General features: G+C 40.2%; 1 pseudogene; it reads right to left on the bottom strand.

The window, feature by feature from the left end:
• Window positions 1-23,532, bottom strand: part of LOC108489045 (polygalacturonase-like) — a 52,908-nt pseudogene that overhangs the window by 18,244 nt on the left and 11,132 nt on the right.

Raw genomic sequence — 23,532 nt, 5'->3', positions numbered from 1 at the left:
ATCTCATCTCACACTCTGTAAATTTCTTACTAAGGTAGTATATCGCTTTCTCCTTTCTTTCCGACTCGTCATGTTGACCAAGCACACATCCCATGGAGTTATTAAACACCGAAAAGTACAGAATCAGTGGTTTATCTAGACTAGGCGGGGATAGTACTGGAGCGTTTAACAAGTATCGCTTGAATTTATCAAAGGCATTCTGGCATTCCTTATTCCAAGTACCTTGGTTATGTTTTCTAAGGAGGTGAAATATAGGGTCACATTTCTCAGTTAATTGTGAAATTAACCGAGCAATATAATTCAACCTTCCAAGAAAACCCTAAACTTCCTTCTGAGTACATGGTGGAGGCAAATCTCGTATGGCTTTAACTTTGTCTGAGCCAACTTCTATTCCCTTGTCGCTAACCACAAAGCCTAATAACTTTCCCGACCTAACTCCGAAGGTGCACTTTGCCGGATTAAGCTTTAAATGAAATTTCCTTAATCTCAGGAATAGTTTTCTTAAAACTTTGATGTTCCTCCTCCGTTCGAGATTTGGCAATCATATCATCGACATACACCTCAATTTCCTTGTGCATCATACCGTGAAATAAGGTCACTATAGCCCTCTGGTATATTGCCCCTACATTCTTCAATCCAAAAGGCATTACCTTGTAACAAAAAGTACCCCACAATGTTATGAAGGTGGTTTTATCCATGTCTTCAGGATGCATCTTTATCTTATTTTACCCTAAGAAGCCATCCATGAAGGAGAACAACGAATATCCTGCTGTATTGTCTACCAATGTGTCAATGTGTGACAGAGGGAATGTAACGCCCCGTACCCGAGACCATTGCCGGAGTCGAACAAGAGGTGTTAACGGACTTAATTCATTACTTAAACAGCTCATACAATTTATTTTAAATTTTCCAGACAAGCTGTCTAACTGTATCACAGTCGCTTTAAAAATCATATCTCGAGTTCCAAAACTCAAAATCCAATTCTGTAAAATTTTCCTGAAACTAGACTCATATATCTATCTAGTAATTTTTTTTCTAGAATTTTTGGTTGGGCCAATTAGTACAGTTTATTAGTTAAAGTCTCCCCTGTTTCAGGGTTCGACTACTCTGACCTCTGTGTATTACGAATCAGATATCTCCCTGTACAGAGCTTCAATGACTATGACATTTGTTTCTAATAAAACTAGACTCAATAAGGAATCTGTACATATAAATAATGACTTCTAATTACCTTTTTACAATTTATGGTGAATTTCTAAAGTCAGAATAGGGGATCCAGAAATCGCTCTGGCCCTGTTTCACAAAAATTTAAACATCTCATAAAATATAACTCATATACCTGTTTTGTTCCATTCATATAAAAATAGACTCATAATTATTTAATTCCATATTTTATTCATCAACTAATTATATCTCTACTATTTTTAATGATTTTTCAAACTCAAGTCACTGCTGCTGTCTTAATCTATTTTATGGTAAATTTTACCTATTTCATGGTTTCCATGGATTAGCTAGTAATTTGACATACATAACACCAAATATGATCATGATTAGCCATTCCAATGGCTAATCATTACCAAGCATTTCCACACCACTCAATAACCATATCATAAGACCATATATACAAAATGATTATAATGCTATACATGCCATATTCAAAATATACAAGCCATTATGCCAAGATGGTATACTTGATAGTGTGAGCGAGCCTCCGACCGTTCCCGATTTCCGAGCTGGCTTGTCAAAACTACAAGGAATGAAAAGGAGGGAGTAAGCATAAATGCTTAATAAGTTCACATGCAAATAGCAAGTAACATAACCATATAAGCAAACATAAAACATCATTTGCATAATCATCACCAAGACATTCATATCACATTTTCATTTATCATCTTACCATATTGTTGTTATATCGATTTTTCAACCCGAGGGTTAAGTACATACCTTTTCAAAGTACCCATTTCACAACACTTACCAATACGTCCCTTTCATCTTAAGTATTCCTCCATTTCAGTAGAACTTTACCCGTTGAACACATCGGAATATAATTCGGATACATGGAAAGTTTGCACATAAGTGCCACATATGTAGCCAAGCTACCATGTAACCCGCCCATAAGCGAACTCGGACTCAACTCAATGAGCTCGGGCGTTCGCATCCATAAGTGAACTCAGACTCAACTCAACGAGCTCAGATGCCTAGTTACATCTCACGAACTCGGACTCAACTCAACGAGTTCGGACGCTCGCATCCATAAGTGAACTCGGACTCAACTCAACGAGTTCGGATGCCCAAATATCCCATTGACATGTCACTTGTATCCTAATCTATTCCTAAGGTTCAAACGGGCTTTTTTCCTCGATCTCACTTCTTTGCCGCCTTCCACGGAATATCGAAATCGATACTTCGGTGATAGTTCATACTCATCAAGTAATTCACATAATTACATATTATTCAACAATAACCACAAAGCATAATATTTCATGATAATAATCAGCATCGTATCATATAAAAAACATTAAATTGCTTAAAATGACAATTATGTTACTACATTTACACATGAACTTACCTCGTATGCGAAAATGGCTACTTTTAACATTTCGTCCACAACTTGGTATTTTCCCCATTTTAGCCCGAATTTCAGTTTTCCTTGCTCTATCATTTAAAATATAGTCTAATTAGGACTCACATTATTCAAATTGACCCAAAATCATATTTTGGAAAAATTACAATTTTGCCCCTAAACTTTTGCATATTTACACTTTTGCCCCAAAGCTCATAAATTAAACTTCAGCCTATTTTCTTATGTTTTATGACATGCTGATCATTTTTCCCTTCTATGGCAACATCAAATTCTCACTCTAACATGTACTTATGACTATTAGGTATTTTTACCGATTAAGCCCTTTTGGTCGTTTTCACTTAAAACCGAGTAGCACAAGTTGTCTAACATAATTTAAAACCTCATACTCTATCATAAAACACCAAAATACACAAATTTCACCTATGGGTATTTTTCCAAATATAAACCGTAGGTTAAATTATTGCTAGCATAAGCTAAATCAAGCTACCGGGACTCCAAAAACGTAAAAATCATTAAAAACGAGGCTAGAACGGACTTAAAATCGAGCTTGGAAGCTTGAAAAACCCTAGCTATGGTTTCTCCTTGCTATATTCGGCCATGGGGTTGAAGATGAGCAAAATTGGCTTTTAATTTTGTATTTTAATTCATTTTACCCCTAAATGACCAAAATGCCCTTACTACTAAACTTTCCAAAAATTCCATCCATGTCCAATTTTTGTCCAAGACTTAGAAATTGGTAAAATTCTATTTAAGACCTCCTAATTAATATTTCAAAACAATTTCATACTAGAAACTTCTAGAATGCAAGTTTTGCAAATTATTCAATTTAGTCCCTAATTTCAATTTAAGCACTTTATGCATAAAATTTCTTCACAAAATTTTCACACAATCATGCAATCATATCATAGACCTTAAAATAATCATAAAATAATTATTTCTATCTCAGATTTTGTGGTCACGAAACCACTATTCCGACTAGGCCCAAAATCTAGATATTACAGGGAAATTATCTTTCGGGCTAGCCTTGTTCAGATCTCTATAATCAACGCACATTCGTACCTTCCCATCCTTCTTAGGAACTGGTACAATGTTAGCTACCCATTTGGAGTACTTCACCTCTTGCAAGAATCCTGCCTCGAACTACTTCTTGACTTTATCCTTTATTTTCAACACGATATCTTGCCTCATTCTTCGCAACTTCTGTTGTACTGGCTTACAATCTTGTCTTATCAGAAGATGATGCACCACAATATCATTATTTAACCCTGGCATGTCTTGATAGGACCATGCAAAAATATCCTTGACTCACGTAACAACTCAATCAGTCTCTACCTTATGTCTTTGGCAATGTGCGTGCCAATTTTCACTTCTTTCCCCTCCTCTAGGGCTACACTCTCTATTGCCTCTTTCTCATGTGGCATGTTTTGTTTCTCCTCCTGTTTTACCATCCTCAAAAGATCCAAAGACACATCACAGTCCTGAACATCCTCAAAGTCCTGAGATTCTTCTAAACACATGTCTTGCTTGTGAGAGAAATCAGGATTCGATATATCAGTGCTCATGTCATTGATATCTAGGGATATGTGAAGTATAAAGAATATACAAAGAATGAATGAATGATTATTTATGTGCTATGAATAAAAGAATAAGAATTGCCAAAATTTAAAGGAATATTGGTTGATAAAAATGAAACAATACTCTTTCAAATTGATAAAAGTTATGTTTTATTTAAATAATAATAGATGAACATAAGCCTATTTTCACAAATGTAATCCTATTACTCCTAGGCTCTAGAGTAACAAGAACGTTTCGAGAATTACTCTGAAGAATTCCTAAAGACTACAGGAAGTTCCTCCACAGTCTAATTGTTCAAAGAGCTTCCCGATTCATAACGTCGAATGCCCACAAGGTTTCCTTACTTTGATCCTTCATCTTGTATAGCATTAACTTGATAACTTCCTTCTATGAGTAACCCTCTCGATACGAAGGTTTGGGATATAGGAGGGAATATCATCGGCTCCCACTCTAGTTCTATTCTATTAAGGCGTTCCCTTCTTCCCTCTTGGCGCTTCTCAACTTCTTTTCTTCTTTGTTTATAATCTGGCCTGAAACCCAGACCAAAGCGATCTCTTTTCTCTTTCAATTCTGGGATCTGAGTCCCTCCTTACAGGTATTTTCCTAACCCTTTTCTTCGTAAGGCTCCCTTTCCTGCCATCATTTGTAGAGCCATCCTCTTAGCTCTTGCTATCTTTGGCACTAGTAGCTCACTCCCTTCTAAAATGAAGGTGGCATTTACAAATTCTAAAAAGTGAAAGGAACACTCAATAGACTCTTCATTTGTCTCGACATAAGGGGCCTTGCTAGTGACTGCGGCTATAATGTCCTCTTCTGCATTGATGGTTACTAACCGTCCTTCCGTCACTAACTTCAATTTCTGGTGCAATGATGAGGGCATCGCTCTTGCTAAATGTATCCATGGCCTGCCTAGCAAGCAATTGTAGGAAGGCTTGATATCCATTACCAAAAACTCTACTTCATATATGTTTGGCCCAATTTCCAAGGGGATGTCAATCTTTCCCATCACCTTCCTTTCTGTTCTGTCGAACGCTCTTACCACATTTTGGCACGTTTTCATGTAAGAATCATCAATGGGTAATCTGTTCAATGTAGACAACGGTAGAACATTCAAGGCTGATCCATTATCGACAAGCACACTTAAGAGTGTGTATCCCTTGCATCGAGTGGTAATGTGTAAGGCCTTAGTTGACCCCCTGCCCCCCGGTGGGATTTCATTGTCATTAAAGTAGATGAAATTATCTGCACTAATGTTGTTCACCAACCGGTCCAGCTTGTTATCAGATATGTCATGGGTGACAAATGTCTCGTTAAGCACCTTCATCAATGCCCCTCTATTCACCTCAGAACTCAAAAGTAGAGCCAATACTGATATGCAAGCCGGCTACTTGCCCAATTGCTCGACCACGCTATACTCGCTATGCTTTAGGAACTTTAAAAATTCCTTAGCCTCCTCCTCCTTTACTGGCTCCTTGACAGGCACTTCAACTTCTTTTTCCTTCTCCACACTAGCATTCTTTATTTTTATGGGTTCCTATCTGACGTTCACCGTATCATATCATTTCCCACTCCGTGTGTGGGAACCTTCACTTTGTATATCCTTGGACGTACTGGCTACATCCTCTTTCTCCAGCAATGACACATGGCAGTTATAACTCCATGGTACCCTCCTGTCATCCTTATAAGGAAAGGACACAGGTTTATGGATTATGACTTTAGGTACCACTTGTGCCCCTACTTCATTATTCCCTTGCAAGGAAATAATAATCTTTGGCTGACTGGTTCTCTGCTATTCATCCTCCAGCACACATACTTGTTTTTCATTAGAGCTATCTTCAAAAATCTGTAGCTCTTTATTATTTATAAAGCCTTGTACCAAGGCCTTGAATTCTTCACAGTCTTGAGTTTCATGGAACTTACCATGGTTCCTTATTTCTCTTCTCTCATTTTTGAAGGTTAACATACCTCTTTTCATCAACTCCCCCCAGATCACCTTCATAGGCATCCTCACCTCAGCAACATCTTCTTTTAGTCTTCTCTCATTGGCTTTGCCAATGGCATTCACTCCTTGATCGCTATGATTTGGAAGTGGGTTTTCGATACCGGGGGTATTGTCGAACTTCACTACCCCCATTTTGATAAGCCTTTCCACAGCCCTTTTAAAATCAGTACAATTTTCGATTGAATGCCCTGGTATCCCAGCATGGTATTCACATCTGACGTTTACGTCATACCATTTGGGATATGGGGGCTGTAGTGGTTTTAAGAGAAAAGGAGAAATAGCATGTGCATCGTATAAGCTTTGATAAAGCTCACGATACGTCACAGGGATAGGTGTGAATTGCATCCTCTCAGAATTTTGCCTTGTACTCGACTCCTTCTTTTGAGAACTTTGATGCTCAACTGTAGTCGTTTTAGACTGACCAACTGTGATTGCCTTCATGTTGTAGGTGCTTGTGTTATTCACTTCACCATCTTTTCTTCTTGGGGCCGATCTCTTGGTTGCTTCTCCCACAATTTTTCCACCTCTTATGGCATTCTCAATCATCTCTCCTGCCATGACTATATCGGTAAAACTTTTAGTGGTGCTTCCGATCATGTGGGTGATGAATGGAGCCTTTAAAGTGTTGATGAACAACATGGTAGTCTCCTTCTCCAACAAGGGTGGTTCAACTTCCATGGCCACCTCTCTCCATCTCTATGCATACTGCCTAAAATTCTCATTAGGCTTTTTCTCCATGTTTTGCAGCGTGATCCTGTCTGGAGTCATGTCAGTCACATGACTGTACTGCTACATGAAGGCTTGTGCAAGATCCCTCCATGAACTTATTCTGGCCCAAATAGGGAAGGTCTCCATAAGTCTGATAGAAAAGCTACTTAACCTCGTCATCCCGTTGGGCCCAAATGTTTCTCAGCTCCTGAAACTCATTCTGCGTCGAATTAACACGGGTGAAGTCTGATAACTCAGATGTATACTCATCGGTGACACTATCTCCTGTCTCTAACTGGGTTTTCTCTGACCAGGTACAGACAGAAGCATTGTCCTACACTTTATTAAGGTATTCGTTCCTCATTACAAAACTTTCTAATCTAGAAATCGAGCCTTGAATCGACACCTTTAAATGCGAAATGACATGCAATGACAACAAAATAAAAAAAATAGGTTAGTATCATATATATAAGAAAATGACAAACAAATACTTACAAGGGTAATTTTCTAAAGGTTATCACTATTTCCCTAGGGTAAGCATTTAAAGGTTCACTATATGAGTTTTAGCTCTAAAGCAAGGGTACCTAACTAGCAGATTCCTCGGTCTTCACCCATTATAGGCTCATACAGACCGAGTTCAGTTCAGGGGGACACATTTCCCTATGGCCATACGGAGATGAAAATCTCACGAAGACATAGGTATAGTATCCCGGAAGCATTCCACTAGCTCATACGAAGGTGAAAACCTTACGAAAGCGAAGCTTCTCACTCACACTTAAGGGTGTGAGCACAACGGTCATGCAAATGCAATGTACGACAATAGGATAACAAACATATGCAGCAAACACATGTAAAACAGGATCAAATTTTAAATTTTCCAAAACTTCCGACATTAAGACATAAAATAATCAATTTCTTGGCTCGACTCTCTTACGTCCCCAATGGAGTCGCCATGTAACACCCCGAACCCGTGACCGTCGCCGGTGTCGGACACGAGGGGTTAACGGGCCAAATCCTCTCAAAGTACCAACCAATTTGGCATTTCCAGACAGGCTGGAAAACTGCGTCACTGTCGCCTTAAAAATCATATCTTGAGTTCCAAAACTCGGAAACTGATTCCGTAAATTTTCCCTGAATTTAGACTCATATATCCATCCATAGATTTATTTCTAGAACTTTTGGTCGGGCCAATTGGTACAGTTTATTAGTTAAAGTCACCCATGTTACAGGGGTCGACTACACTGACCTTCGCGCGTTACAACTTGAATATCTCTCTGTACAGGGCTTTAATACTGGTGCCGATTGTTTCTAATGAAACTAGACTCAAAATGGAATCTGTACATATAAGGCATGACTTCTAATTCTTTCTTGATAATTTATAGTAAATTTTCAAAGTCGCGACAGGGGACCCAGAAACCGTTCCGGCCCTGTCTCGCGAGAACTTTAATATCTCTCAGTATACTACTCATATGGTCTTTTCGTTTCATCCATATAAAAATAGATTCATCAAGGTTCAATTTCATAATTTATTCACTATTTAATTCTACTTCTACTATTTTTAGTGATTTTTCAATCTCATCTCACTGCTGCTGTCCGCAACAGTTACTGCAGTAGACTATGCCAATTTCATGAATCTTTCCTTGGCCTTAATCATCCATCATACATGACACAAATTATGGCCACCTTATCAAAATTAAAGTTTCTAAGACTCGTAGCTATAGGTTCTAGCATCCCACTCGACGACCACATAGGCCATTTTCACATGGCTTAAAGTTTACAACCCACAGTTCAACAAAACATAACAGCCTATACATGCCAAATGCTCTTCAACAACGAAGACAATACCAAAAGATTTCCAGCCGGTGTGATGACTTCGACGACGGTTCCGAGTACACAAGAGACGAGTCCAAGAGACCTAAAATGGGTGACAAGAAAACACCGAGTGAGTTTATAACTCAGTAAGCCATAAGCATTCCACAAGCATCCATTAACAAAATTATTACAACATGAAATAATGAGCGAGGTTAAGTACTCCATCCATATCGAACTATATCATAGTTCCTTGGACCTTCGGTTCAATCTCATACCAAGTCATACATCCACATTTCATATTCTATACAATAAGATATTTGAGGCATTTTACACACCAACTCATTTTCACCACAATCATACAATTGCAATCATCACATAGATTTAAAGCTTACCAAGCTCAACCCGAGCATGAACATATTACCTATTCGTCATGAGCTCAAGGTACTTACCCGATCCGCTGTCCATACTCAACTCGATGGAGACACACCCTCCATATAATTGTTCGATCGGAGATATTTATATATATATAGAGATACGCACACACGATGCTTAATACTCGATTTCGCACACTTAGTGCCATGCGATTTAAGCCCGCACACATAGTGTCATACCCTTGAGCTCGCACACTTAGTGCCATATATTTCCAGCATGCACACTTAGTGCCATATATTTCCAGCACGCACACTTAGTGCCATATATTTCCAGCACGCACACTTAGTGCCAATCTCACACCGTACACACGTATTGCCCAAGACACTTAGTGCCGAAAGCAAACTTTCTACACATTTCACTATTTCTTTTACATTCAACAATTGTCATCACTCCATACACATACAATTTCATTTATATATATATAGCATCCCATTAAACACAATTGCATAGATTTTACAATCATTTAAGCAATATCAAACATATGTGCTTAATGACTTACCTTGTGTTGGGCAAATAATTCTAAGTCGGCTACTCGTTGACCTTGATTTCCCTTGTTGGGCGCCTCTCCTTTAGGATCTTGAGCTTAAACAAACAAATTAACTCATTCAATCGCTTTGGTACATATGTTGGTATCCACATTCTAATGATCATATAACATACGAACGACATGGTAAAATTTTTATCTTGCTACCTTATGTTCTTGGCTATTCGCCAATAGCCTTATGCAATTTACTATTCTATCAATAATCCTATCACACATACACATATACATATTCGTATATTAAATAGCCACCCTCACTAACCACCCATTTTAGTTGATTTTATACAATCAAAGGCAATATCATGATTGGGTATACCTAAATAGCGAATGTGCTAAAATTGATCTAACATCACCTATACCCTTGATTGAATGGCGAATACTTATACTATCAATTATAGTATCGATTTTATTCTTTCAAACACATAGTCCCCATTCGCCCTAACCATTTACTTAACGTATGTGTACAAATTCCATCTCAAAATTAGGAGTTGCAACTACAACTAGGTTACCACAATGCTCATCAATGACCGAATGCCTAAGCACAACTCTACTAAAAATTTATCCAACATCATTAACTTGCCCTTCACTATTTTTTTTAAACATCATATACAAAGTAACTTACATGTATATATAAAACCAACCTTGCTAGCACAATATCCCTTAACCGAATATCATAAACCCAAGCCACATATATAGTTCATCAAGGCCTTTCATTGGCCACATTCGCACCCTCCCTTATGAACAAACCAATTTCAACTTTCATGAAAATATATGTACCAAGAGCTTCAACTACTTGGCCAAATACCAAACCTCCAAACAACCAAATTTAATCCATGGAATGAATAGAACTTGAACTAATCACCTCATTTACATCTAAATTTCCAAGGGTTTCAAAGTGCTTACCTCTTCCTAAGCATCAACCAAGCCAAATCATGCACAAAAGAATTCCTTCTTCTTCCTCCTTCAAGCCACGGCAATGGAGAATAGAATGAGCATTTTCCTTCTTCTTTTTTGTTTTTCTCTCTAGTTACGGCACAATGGGGGGCATCCATGCTCATTTTTTGTTCATTTCTTTAATGCTAGCTATTATTTTATGGCTTCCTACATACACCACTAGCATAACATGTTGGAAACATGTTCCCTTGCCCATAATTTTGTCATGGCGGCCACTAACCTTGTCAAATGGGTTATTTGACATGCAACTCCATTTATTTTACTTCATTCCTTTATTAACCTCTTAAAATTAGCCACATATAATTAAATCCTTTCACATGAGTCCTTTTCTTTCAATTCACCTTCAAATTAACTAAATCAAAGAATTAAAAAATTCACACATGCATTTTCACATATTTAGACAAGAACTATCATACTCAAATAATTTAGTGACTCGGTTTAGCGGTCCTGAAACCGCTTTCCGACTAGGGTCACTTTAGGGATGTCACAACTCTCCCCCACTTAAGAAATTTTCGTCCCCGAAAATCTTACCGGTAAATAGGTTTGGGTATCGCTCTTTCATAGAGTTCTCGGGTTCCCAAGTGGCTTCTTCAATTCCGTGTTTATGCCACAACACCTTCACTAATGGGATTTTCTTATTTCGCAACTCCTTTACTTCACGCATCAATATGCGAATCGGTTCTTCTTCATAACTCAAATTAGGCTGAATCTCAATCTCAGATGGAGTGGTTACGTGCGATGGGTCGGATCTATATCGTCGAAGCATCGAGACATGGAAAACGTTGTGGATCCTTTCAAGCTCAGGGGGTAAAATTAATCGGTACGCTACTGGTCCAACTCGTTCGGATACTTCATACGGACCGATGAACCTCGGACTCAATTTTCCCTTACGGCCAAATCTAAGCACCTTCTTCCAGGGTGAGACTTTGAGAAATACCATGTCTCCAACCTGATATTCAATGTCTTTCCTTTTCAAATCCGCATACGACTTTTGGCGATCCGGCGACCTTTAAACTTTCACGAATTACTCGAACTTTTGCTCGGCATCCTTAACCAAATCAACCTCAAGAATTTACCTTCACTAAGTTCAGTCCGAATAATGGGTGCGGCATTTACGATCGTATAAAGCCTCGTAAGGCGCCATCTTAATACTTGATTAAAAGCTATTGTTGTAAGCAAATTCAATCAAAGGCGAATCTGCTCCCATGAACCATTAAACTCAAGGATGCAACATCTCAACATATCCTCGAGTATTTGAATTATCCGTTCGGATTGACCATCGGTTTGGGGGTGAAAGGCGGTCTTGAAATGCAACTTGGTACCCAAAGCTTCTTGCAACTTCTTCCAAAATCGCGAGGTAAATCTCGGATCTCTATTCGACACGATGGAAATAGGCACCCGTGTAATCTCACAATCGAGAAACATACAATTGGCTAGTTTGTCCATTGAAAAATCCGTGCGTCGACGGGATAAAGTGAGCCGACTTAGTCGATCTATCGACAACGACCCAAATCGCATCCTTCTTACTCACTAACAATGGCGGTCAGGATACAAAGTCCATTGTGACTCGATCCCATTTCCACTCGGGTATCGTGATCGGTGAAGTAATCTGAAGGCACTTGATGTTCCGCTTTCACTTGTTGACATATTAAACATCTCGAAACAAAATCGAGATGTCTCGTTTCATACCATGCCACCAAAACCGACGTTTCAAATCGTTGTACATCTTCGTACTCCCGGTGGATTGCCATTCGGCTACAATGGGCTTCATTCAAAATTATTGGAATAAGTTCAATTCTTTGGAACACAGACGACTTCGAACCTCAAACAATCGTCATCATCGATTTGAAATTCCGAGTCCTTGTTCGAACACACTCATCCTGTTTTGCAACCAACTCATCGTCGACTTTACGAGCTTCACGAATTTGACGTATCAATAATGGTTTGGCTTTCAATTCAGCTACTAACACATTGTCGGGTAGGATAGACAAGTGTACATTCATCGCTCAGAAAAGCAAGCGGTGATTTCGGCTTAAGGCATCCGTAACCACATTAGCCTTTCCGGGTGATAATCAATGACGAGCTCATAATCTTTTAACAACTCGAGCCATCGCCTTTGTCGCAGATTTAAGTCTCTTTGGGTCATCAAATATTTGAGACTTTTGTGATCCGAATACACATGGCACTTCTCACCAAATAAGTAATATCGCCATATCTTTAAGGCGAATACGATGGCGACCAATTCGAGATCATGGGTCGGATAATTTTCTCATGTGGCTTTAATTGTCTCGACGCGCAGGCCACAACTCGCCCTTCTTGCATCAATACGCAACCCAACCCAAGTAGGGATGCGTCACTATAAATGACAAACTCTTTGCCCGATTCGGGTTGCACTAGAATTGGGGCTTCAATCAAATAAGCTTTCAGTTGATCGAAACTTTTTGACATTTCTCCAATCCATTCGAACTTAACATCCTTTTGGAGTAGCCGTCTTTGGCGTGGCTATCGTCGAGAAACCTTTTCAAATCGTCGGTAATAACCGGCAAGCCCCAAAAAGCTCCTAACTTCGGTAACATTCCTTGGTGGTTTCCAATCGACTATGGCTGAAATTTTGTTCGGGTCCACCCTGACACCCGATGTGGACACCACGTGCCCCAAGAAGCTAACCTCTTTCAACCAAAATTCACATTTACCGAACTTTGCGTATAACTGCTTATCTCGTAAGATTTGCAACACTAGCCTCAGGTGTTCAGCATGTTCAGTTTCATCTCTCGAATAGACCAAAATGTCATCGATAAATACAACTAATGAATCGATCCAAGTATGGCCTGAAAATTCTATTCATTAAATCCATAAACACCGCAGGGCATTAGTGAGCCCAAACGGCATCACCAAGAATTCAGTAGTGACCGTACCTCGTTCTAAAAGCGGTTTTGGTATGTCCGATTCTCGGACCCTCAACCGATAGTACCCGACCTCAAATCTATCTTTGAAACCACCGAGGCTCCCTTTAATTGATCAAACAAATCGTCAATTCGTGGCAATGGGTATTTATTCTTTATCGTCACTTTATTGAGTTGACGATAGTCGATGCACAACCTCATGGTTCCGTCCTTCTTTTCACAAACAATACAAAAGTCCCCATGGAGAAAAACTCGGTCGAGCGAAACCTCTATTCGTCAATTCTTGCAATTGAACCTTCAATTCCTTTAATTCCGTTAATGCCATACGATCACGGGGCTATTGAAATCGGCGTAGTACCGGTACAACCGATGCCAAATTCCACTTCTCGAACTCGTGGCAATCCGGTAACTCCTCGGGAAAAACATCCGAATACTCACAAACCACTTTGGTACCGATTCGAGTTTCCTTTCCGTCTCTTTACTTTCAAACACATACGCAAGGTATGTTTCACACCTTTTTCACATACCTCCGGCGGTCATAGAAGATATTATCATTGGCGCTCCTTTTAAATCGATGAGACTCGACTCGGACTACCTCATTATTTGCACTCCTCAAATCAATGGTTTTCCTTTGCGATCCACCATTGCATCATGTACTGTCAGCCAATCCATACCAAGAATAACATCGAATTCATTAAATGGTAGAAGCATCGATCGGCGAAAAACAGATTCTCGAATTATTAGGGGCATCTCTTGCACACTTTATCAACGAAAGCACGTATTGACCCAAAGGGTTTGACACTCGAATTACGAACTCGAGAGACTCAGCGGTAGAGTCTTCTTTGGATGCTAAGGGTTCACATACATATGAGTGGGTAGAGCCGGGGTCAATCAATGCAATCACAATAGTATCAAAGAGAGTAAAAGTACCAGTGATAACGTCAAGGGAGGATGCCTCCTCTCGTGCGCGGATGGCATATGCTCTAGCAGGAGCACGGGTCTCGGATCGGACAGCCGTATTAGAGGCTCCTCTCTGATTACCACCCCTACCTCTAGAGATTCTCGGGGGCCTACCTCCAGCCGTCGTTCCACTAGGTCTTGCACCTTGTGTCTTATTCCTCTCATCTAGCTCCATGCAATGGTCGGGCTCTAATGGAAATTCCCGCAGTCGTCCTCGACTTACTGGTGTCCTCCCTGAACCTCTTTACAGCTGAGAACGGAGCTTTACTCGTCGATCTTTTACGGTAATCTCTTGCTTCAAATTCAGCCTTCTTCTTCTCCTTCCCAAGTTCTTACGCCTTGCGAGCTCGTTCGACTAGTGTCACGAACTCCTTTATCTCCAAAATTCCCACTAGTAACTTTAACTCTTCATTCAATCCTTCTTCAAATCTTTTGCACATCGCAACCTCATCAGCCACACACTCCGAGAGCATACCGACTAAGTCTTACGAACTCATGTTCAGTATTCAGATCTGATCATCCGGCCTTGCTTGAGTTCCAAGAATTCCTTACGCTTCGATCGATGAACTGTTGACTAATGTATTTCTTTCGAAATTGGATTGAAAGAAATCCCAAGTAACTCGTTCATTTGGGACTATGGAAATTAAAGTCCTCCACCAATAGTAAGTGAGTCTCATAACAAGGATATAGCACACTTAAGACATTCATCGGTGTGCATGACACTCATCTAACACTCGAATGGTGTTATCAAGCGAATCGGCTCTTTCAAAGATCATCGGTGACTATGGCCTTGAACTCCTCGGCCCGCGCTTCCTAATCAAGTCTACAGTGGTTTGCTTAGCCTCACGGGATCGATGAATCGGAGGCATTACGGGCTCTTGGGGTGGAGTATTTAAATTTGGGAATGGTTGGGCAGTAGGGTTGGTTGTAACACTCCGAACCCGTGACCGTCGCGGTTATCGGACACGAGGGGTTAACGGGCCAAATCCTCTCAAAGTACCAACCAATTTGGCATTTCCAGACAGGCTGGAAAACTGCGTCACTGTCGCCTTAAAAATCATATCTCGAGTTCCAAAACTCGGAAACTGATTCCGTAAATTTTCCCTAAATTTAGACTCATATATCCATCCATGGATTTATTTCTAGAATTTTCGGTCGGGCCAATTGGTACAGTTTATTAGTTAAAGTCACCCATGTTACAGGGGTCGACTACACTGACCTTCGCGTGTTACAACTTGAATATATCTCTGTACAGGGCTTTAATACTGGTGCCGATTGTTTCTAATGAAACTAGACTCAAAATGGAATCTGCACATATAAGGCATGACTTCTAATTCTTTCTTGATAATTTATAGTAAATTTTCAAAGTCGCGACAGGGGACCCAAAAACCGTTCCAGCCCTGTCTCGCGAGAACTTTAATATCTCTCAGTATACTGCTCATATGGTCATTTCGTTTCATCCATATAAAAATAGATTCATCAAGGTTCAATTTCATAATTTATTCACTATTTAATTCTACTTCTACTATTTTTAGTGATTTTTCAATCTCATCTCACTGCTGCTGTCCTCAACAGTTACTGCAGTAGACTATGCCAATTTCATGAATCTTTCCTTGGCCTTAATCATCCATCATACATGACACAAATTATGGCCACCTTATCAAAATTAAAGTTTCTAAGACTCGTAGCTATAGGTTCTAGCATCCCACTCGACGACCACATAGGCCATTTTCACATGGCTTAAAGTTTACAACCCACAGTTCAACAAAACATAACAGCCTATACATGCCAAATGTTCTTCAACAACGAAGACAATACCAAAAGATTTCCAGCCGTGTGATGACTTGACGACGGTTCCGAGTACACAAGAGACGAGTCCAAGAGACCTAAAATGGGTGACAAGAAAACACCGAGTGAGTTTATAACTCAGTAAGCCATAAGCATTCCACAAGCATCCATTAACAAAATTATTACAACATGAAATAATGAACGAGGCTAAGTACTCCATCCATATCGAACTATATCATAGTTCCTTGGACCTTTCGGTTTAATCTCATACCAAGTCATACATCCACATTTCATATTCTATACAATAAGATATTTGAGGCATTTTTACACACCAACTCATTTTCACCACAATCATACAATTGCAATCATCACATAGATTTAAAGCTTACCAAGCTCAACCCGAGCATGAACATATTACCTATTCGTCATGAGCTCAAGGTACTTACCCGATCCGCTGTCCATACTCAACTCGATGGAGACACACCCTCCATATAATTGTTCGATCGGAGATATTTATATATATATATATAGATACGCACACACGATGCTTAATACTCGATTTCGCACACTTAGTGCCATGCGATTTAAGCCCGCACACATAGTGTCATACCCTTCGAGCTCGCACACTTAGTGCCATATATTTCCAGCATGCACACTTAGTGCCATATATTTCCAGCACGCACACTTAGTGCCATATATTTCCAGCACGCACACTTATTGCCAATCTCGTCACCGTACACACGTATTGCCCAAGACACTTAGTGCCGAAAGCAAACTTTCTACACATTTCACTATTTCTTTTACATTCAACAATTGTCATCACTCCATACACATACAATTTCATTTATATATATATAGCATCCCATTAAACACAATTGCATAGATTTTACAATCATTTAAGCAATATCAAACATATGTGCTTAATGACTTACCTTGTGTTGGGCAAATAATTCTAAGTCGGCTACTCGTTGACCTTGATTTCCCTTGTTGGACGCCTCTCCTTTAGGATCTTGAGCTTAAACAAACAAATTAACTCATTCAATCGCTTTGGTACATATGTTGGTATCCACATTCTAATGATCATATAACATACGAACGACATGGTAAAATTTTTATCTTGCTACCTTATGTTCTTGGCTATTCGCCAATAGCCTTATGCAATTTACTATTCTATCAATAATCCTATCACACATACACATATACATATTCAGTATATTAAATAGCCACCCTCACTAACCACCCATTTTAGTTGATTTTATACAATCAAAGGCAATATCATGATTGGGTATACCTAAATAGCGAATGTGCTAAAATTGATCTAACATCACCTATACCCTTGATTGAATGGCGAATACTTATACTATCAATTATAGTATCGATTTTATTCTTTCAAACACATAGTCCCCATTCGCCCTAACCATTTACTTAACGTATGTGTACAAATTCCATCTCAAAATTAGGAGTTGCAACTACAACTAGGTTACCACAATGCTCATCAATGACCGAATGCCTAAGCACAACTCTACTAAAATTTATCCAACATCATTAACTTGCCCTTCACTATTTTTTTTTTAAACATCATATACAAAGTAACTTACATGTATATATAAAACCAACCTTGCTAGCACAATATCCCTTAACCGAATATCATAAACCCAAGCCACATATATAGTTCATCAAGGCCTTTCATTGGCCACATTCGCACCCTCCCTTATGAACAAACCAATTTCAACTTTCATGAAAAATATATGTACCAAGAGCTTCAACTACTTGGCCAAATACCAAACCTCCAAACAACCAAATTTAATCCATGGAATGAATAGAACTTGAACTAATCACCTCATTTACATCTAAATTTCCAAGGGTTTCAAAGTGCTTACCTCTTCCTAAGCATCAACCAAGCCAAATCATGCACAAAAGAATTCCTTCTTCTTCCTCCTTCAAGCCACGGCAATGGAGAATAGAATGAGCATTTTCCTTCTTTTTTTTTGTTTTTCTCTCTAGTTACGGCACAATGGGGGGCATCCATGCTCATTTTTTGTTCATTTCTTTAATGCTAGCTATTATTTTATGGCTTCCTACATACACCACTAGCATAACATGTTGGAAACATGTTCCCTTGCCCATAATTTTGTCATGGCCGGCCACTAACCTTGTCAAATGGGTTATTTGACATGCAACTCCATTTATTTTACTTCATTCCTTTATTAACCTCTTAAAATTAGCCACATATAATTAAATCCTTTCACATGAGTCCTTTTTCTTTCAATTCACCTTCAAATTAACTAAATCAAAGAATTAAAAAAATTCACACATGCATTTTCACATATTTAGACAGTAACTATCATACTCAAATAATTTAGTGACTCGGTTTAGCGGTCCCGAAACCGCTTTCCGACTAGGGTCACTTTAGGGATGTCACAACTCTCCCCCACTTAAGAAATTTTCGTCCCCGAAAATCTTACCGGTAAATAGGTTTGGGTATCGCTCTTTCATAGAGTTCTCGGGTTCCCAAGTGGCTTCTTCAATTCCGTGTTTATGCCACAACACCTTCACTAATGGGATTTTCTTATTTCACAACTCCTTTACTTCACGCATCAATATGCGAATCGGTTCTTCTTCATAACTCAAATTAGGCTGAATCTCAATCTCAGATGGAGTGGTTACGTGCGATGGGTCGGATCTATATCGTCAAGCATCGAGACATGGAAAACGTTGTGGATCCTTTCAAGCTCGGGGGTAAAATTAATCGATGCGCTCTTGGTCCAACTCGTTCGGATACTTCATACGGACCGATGAACCTCGGACTCAATTTTCCCTTACGGCCAAATCTAAGCACCTTCTTCCGGGTGAGACTTTGAGAAATACCTTGTCTCCAACCCGATATTCAATGTCTTTCCTTTTCAAATCCGCATCGACTTTTGGCGATCCGAGCGACCTTCAAACTTTCACGAATTACTCGAACTTTTGCTCGGCATCCTTAACCAAATCAACCCAAGAATTTACCTTCACTAAGTTCGGTCTAGAATAATGGGTGCGGCATTTACGACCGTATAAAGCCTCGTAAGGCGCCATCTTAATACTTGATTGAAAGCTATTGTTGTGGCGAATTCAATCAAAGGCGATACTGTTCCATGAACCATTAAACTCAAGGATGCAACATCTCAACATATCCTCGAGTATTTGAATTATCCGTTCGGATTGACCATAGGTTTGGGGGTGAAAGGCGGTCTTTGAAATGCAACTTGGTACCCAAAGCTTCTTGCAACTTCTTCCAAAATCGCGAGGTAAATCTCGGATCTCTATCCGACACGATGGAAATAGGCACCCGTGTAATCTCACAACTGAGAAACGTACAATTCGGCTAGTTTGTCCATTGAAAAATCCGTGCGTCGACGGGATAAAGTGAGCCGACTTAGTCGATCTATCGACAATGACCCAAATCGCATCCTTCTTACTCACGACAATGGCGGTCCGGATACAAAGTCCATTGTGACTCGATCCCATTTCCACTCGGGTATCGTGATCGGCTGAAGTAATCCTGAAGGCACTTGATGTTCCGCTTTCACTTGTTGACATATTAAACATCTCGAAACAAAATTAGAGATGTCTCGTTTCATACCATGCCACCAAAACCGACGTTTCAAATCGTTATACATCTTCGTACTCCCCGGGTGGATTGCCATTCGGCTACAATGGGCTTCATTCAAAATTATTGGAATAAGTTCCGAATTCTTTGGAACACACAGACGACTTCTGAACCTCAAACAATCGTCATCATCAATTTGAAATTCCGAGTCCTTGTTTGGAACACACTCATCCCGTTTTGCAACCAACTCATCGTCGACTTTCTGAGCTTCACGAATTTGACGTATCAATAATGGTTTGGCTTTCAATTCAGCTACTAACACATTGTCGGGTAGGATAGACAAGTGTACATTCATCGCTCGTAAAGCAAACAGTGATTTCCGGCTTAAGGCATCCGTAACCACATTAGCCTTTCCCGGGTGATAATCAATGACGAGTTCATAATCTTTTAACAACTCGAGCCATCGCCTTTGTCGCAGATTTAAGTCTCTTTGGGTCATCAAATATTTGAGACTTTTGTGATCCGAATACACATGGCACTTCACACCAAATAAGTAATATCGCCATATCTTTAAAGGCGAATACGATGGCGACCAATTCGAGATCATGGGTCGGATAATTTTTCTCATGTGGCTTTAATTGTCTCGACGCATAGGCCACAACTCGCCCTTCTTGCATCAATACGCAACCCAACCCAAGTAGGGATGCGTCACTATAAATGACAAACTCTTTGCCCGATTCGGGTTGCACTAGAATTGGGGCTTCAGTCAAATAAGCTTTCAGTTGATCGAAACTTTTTTGACATTTCTCCGTCCATTCGAACTTAACATCCTTTTGGAGTAGCTTCGTCTTTGGCGTGGCTATCGTCGAGAAACCTTTTTCAAATCGTCGGTAATAACCGGCAAGCCCCAAAAAGCTCCTAACTTCGGTAACATTCCTTGGTGGTTTCCAATCGACTATGGCTGAAATTTTGTTCGGGTCCACCACGACACCGTCACGGACACCACGTGCCCCAAGAAGCTAACCTCTTTCAACCAAAATTCACATTTACCGAACTTTGCGTATAACTGCTTATCTCGTAAGATTTGCAACACTAGCCTCAAGTGTTCAGCATGTTCAGTTTCATCTCTCGAATAGACCAAAATGTCATCGATAAATACAACTACGAATCGATCCAAGTATGGCCTGAAAATTCTATTCATTAAATCCATAAACACCGCAGGGCATTAGTGTGCCCAAACGGCATCACCAAGAATTAAGTAGTGACCGTACCTCGTTCTAAAAGCAGTTTTGGGTATGTCCGATTCTCGGACCCTCAACTGATAGTACCCCGACCTCAAATCTATCTTTGAAAACACCGAGGCTCCCTTTAATTGATCAAACAAATCGTCAATTCGTGGCAATGGGTATTTATTCTTTATCGTCACTTTATTGAGTTGACGATAGTCGATGCACAACCTCATGGTTCCGTCCTTCTTTTCACAAACAATACAAAAGCGCCCCATGGAGAAAAACTTCGGTCGAGCGAAACCTCTATCCGTCAATTCTTGCAATTGAACCTTCAATTCCTTTAATTCCATTAATGCCATACGATACGGGGCTATTGAAATCGGCGTAGTACCCGGTACAACTTCGATGCCAAATTTCACTTCTCGAACCGGTGGCAATCTCGGTAACTCCTCAGGAAAAACATCTGAATACTCACAAACCACTGGTACCGATTCGAGTTTCCTTTCTGTCTCTTTACTTTCAAACACATACGCAAGGTATGTTTCACACCCCTTTTTCACATACCTCCGAGCGGTCATAGAAGATATTATCGTTGGCGCTCCTTTTAAATCGATGAGACTCGACTCGGACTACCTCATTATTTGCACTCCTCAAATCAATGGTTTTCCTTTGCGATCCACCATTGCATCATGTACGATCACCAATCCATACCAAGAATAACATCGAATTCATTAAATGGTAGAAGCATCAGATCGGCCGAAAAATAGGATTCTCGAATTATTAGGGGCCATCTCTTGTACACTTTATCAACGAGCACGTATTGACCCAAAGGGTTTGACACTCGAATTACGAACTCAGTAGACTCAACGGTAGAGTCTTCTTTGGATGCTAAGGTTTCACATACATATGAGTGAGTAGAGCCGGGGTCAATCAATGCAATCACAATAGTATCAAAGAGAGTAAAAGTACCAGTGATAACGTCAGGGGAGGATGCCTCCTCTCGTGCGCGGATGGCATATGCTCTAGCAGGAGCACGGGTCTCGGATCGGACAGCCGTATTAGAGGCTCCTCTCTGATTACCACCCCTACCTCTAGAGATTCTCGGGGGCCTACCTCCAGCCGTCGTTCCACTAGGTCTTGCACCTTGTGTCTTATTCCTCTCATCTAGCTCCGTGCAATGGTCGGGCTCTAATGGAAATTCCCGCAGTCGTCCTCGACTTACTGGTGTCCTCCCTGAACCTCTTTACAGCCGAGAACGGAGCTTTACTCGTCGATCTTTTACGGTAATCTCTTGCTTCAAATTCAGCCTTCTTCTTCTCCTTCACAAGTTCTTCCGCCTTGCAGGCTCGTTCGACTAGTGTCACGAACTCCTTTATCTCCAAAATTCCCACTAGTAACTTTAACTCTTCATTCAATCCTTCTTCAAATCTTTTGCACATCGCAACCTCATCAGCCACACACTCCCGAGCATACCGACTAAGTCTTACGAACTCATGTTCAGATTCGAATCTGATCATCCGGCCTTGTTTGAGTTCCAAGAATTCCTTACGCTTCGATCGATGAACCGTTGACTAATGTATTTCTTTGAAATTGGATTGAAAGAAATCCCAAGTAACTCGTTCATTTGGGACTATGGAAATTAAAGTCCTCCACCAATAGTAAGTGAGTCTCATAACAAGGATATAGCACACTTAAGACATTCATCGGTGTGCATGACAGTTCATCTAACACTCGAATGGTGTTATCAAGCGAATTCGGCTCTTTCAAAGCATCATCGGTGACTATGGCCTTGAACTCCTCGGCCCGCGCTTCCTAATCAAGTCTGGGTGGTTTGCTTAGCCTCACGGGATCGATGAATGGAGGCATTACGGGCTCTTGGGTGGAGTATTTAAATTTGGGAATGGTTGGGCGTAGGGTTGGTTCGGGCATATTGCGCGACCCACTCATTCATCATGGTGAAGAAGGCTTGTTTTGCCCCTTCATTTTGATTATTCGCGGATGACTGAGGCTCAACAGGAGGTGTCCCTTGCACGGGGGCAGCCGCTACACTTTCAACGTCATCCGCCAAGGGTCTCTATCCGGGTTCCATCGCTAATCAAAACAAAAATTTCAACCGTCAGAAGTCATCACATTATTAAGCACTAACAATTTGGCATGTATAGCTAGACTCACACGCTCTATGGTAGTCCTAGAACCGACTAAACCATAGCTCTGATACCAATTAAATGTAACACTCCGAACCCGTGACCGTCGCCGATTAGGACACACGAGGGTTAACGGGCCAAATCCTCTCAAAGTACCAACCAATTTGGCATTTCCAGACAGGCTGGAAAACTGTGTCACTGTCGCCTTAAAAATCATATCTCGAGTTCCAAAACTCGGAAACTGATTCCGTAAATTTTCCCTAAATTTAGACTCATATATCCATCCATGGATTTATTTCTAGAATTTTTGG

This window comes from Gossypium arboreum, unplaced genomic scaffold (genome assembly GCF_025698485.1).
Source record: "Gossypium arboreum isolate Shixiya-1 unplaced genomic scaffold, ASM2569848v2 Contig01109_ERROPOS376215, whole genome shotgun sequence".
NCBI lineage: Eukaryota > Viridiplantae > Streptophyta > Magnoliopsida > Malvales > Malvaceae > Gossypium > Gossypium arboreum.
Note: the sequence above shows the minus strand (reverse complement) of the source record. Positions and strands in the feature narration are given on the sequence as shown.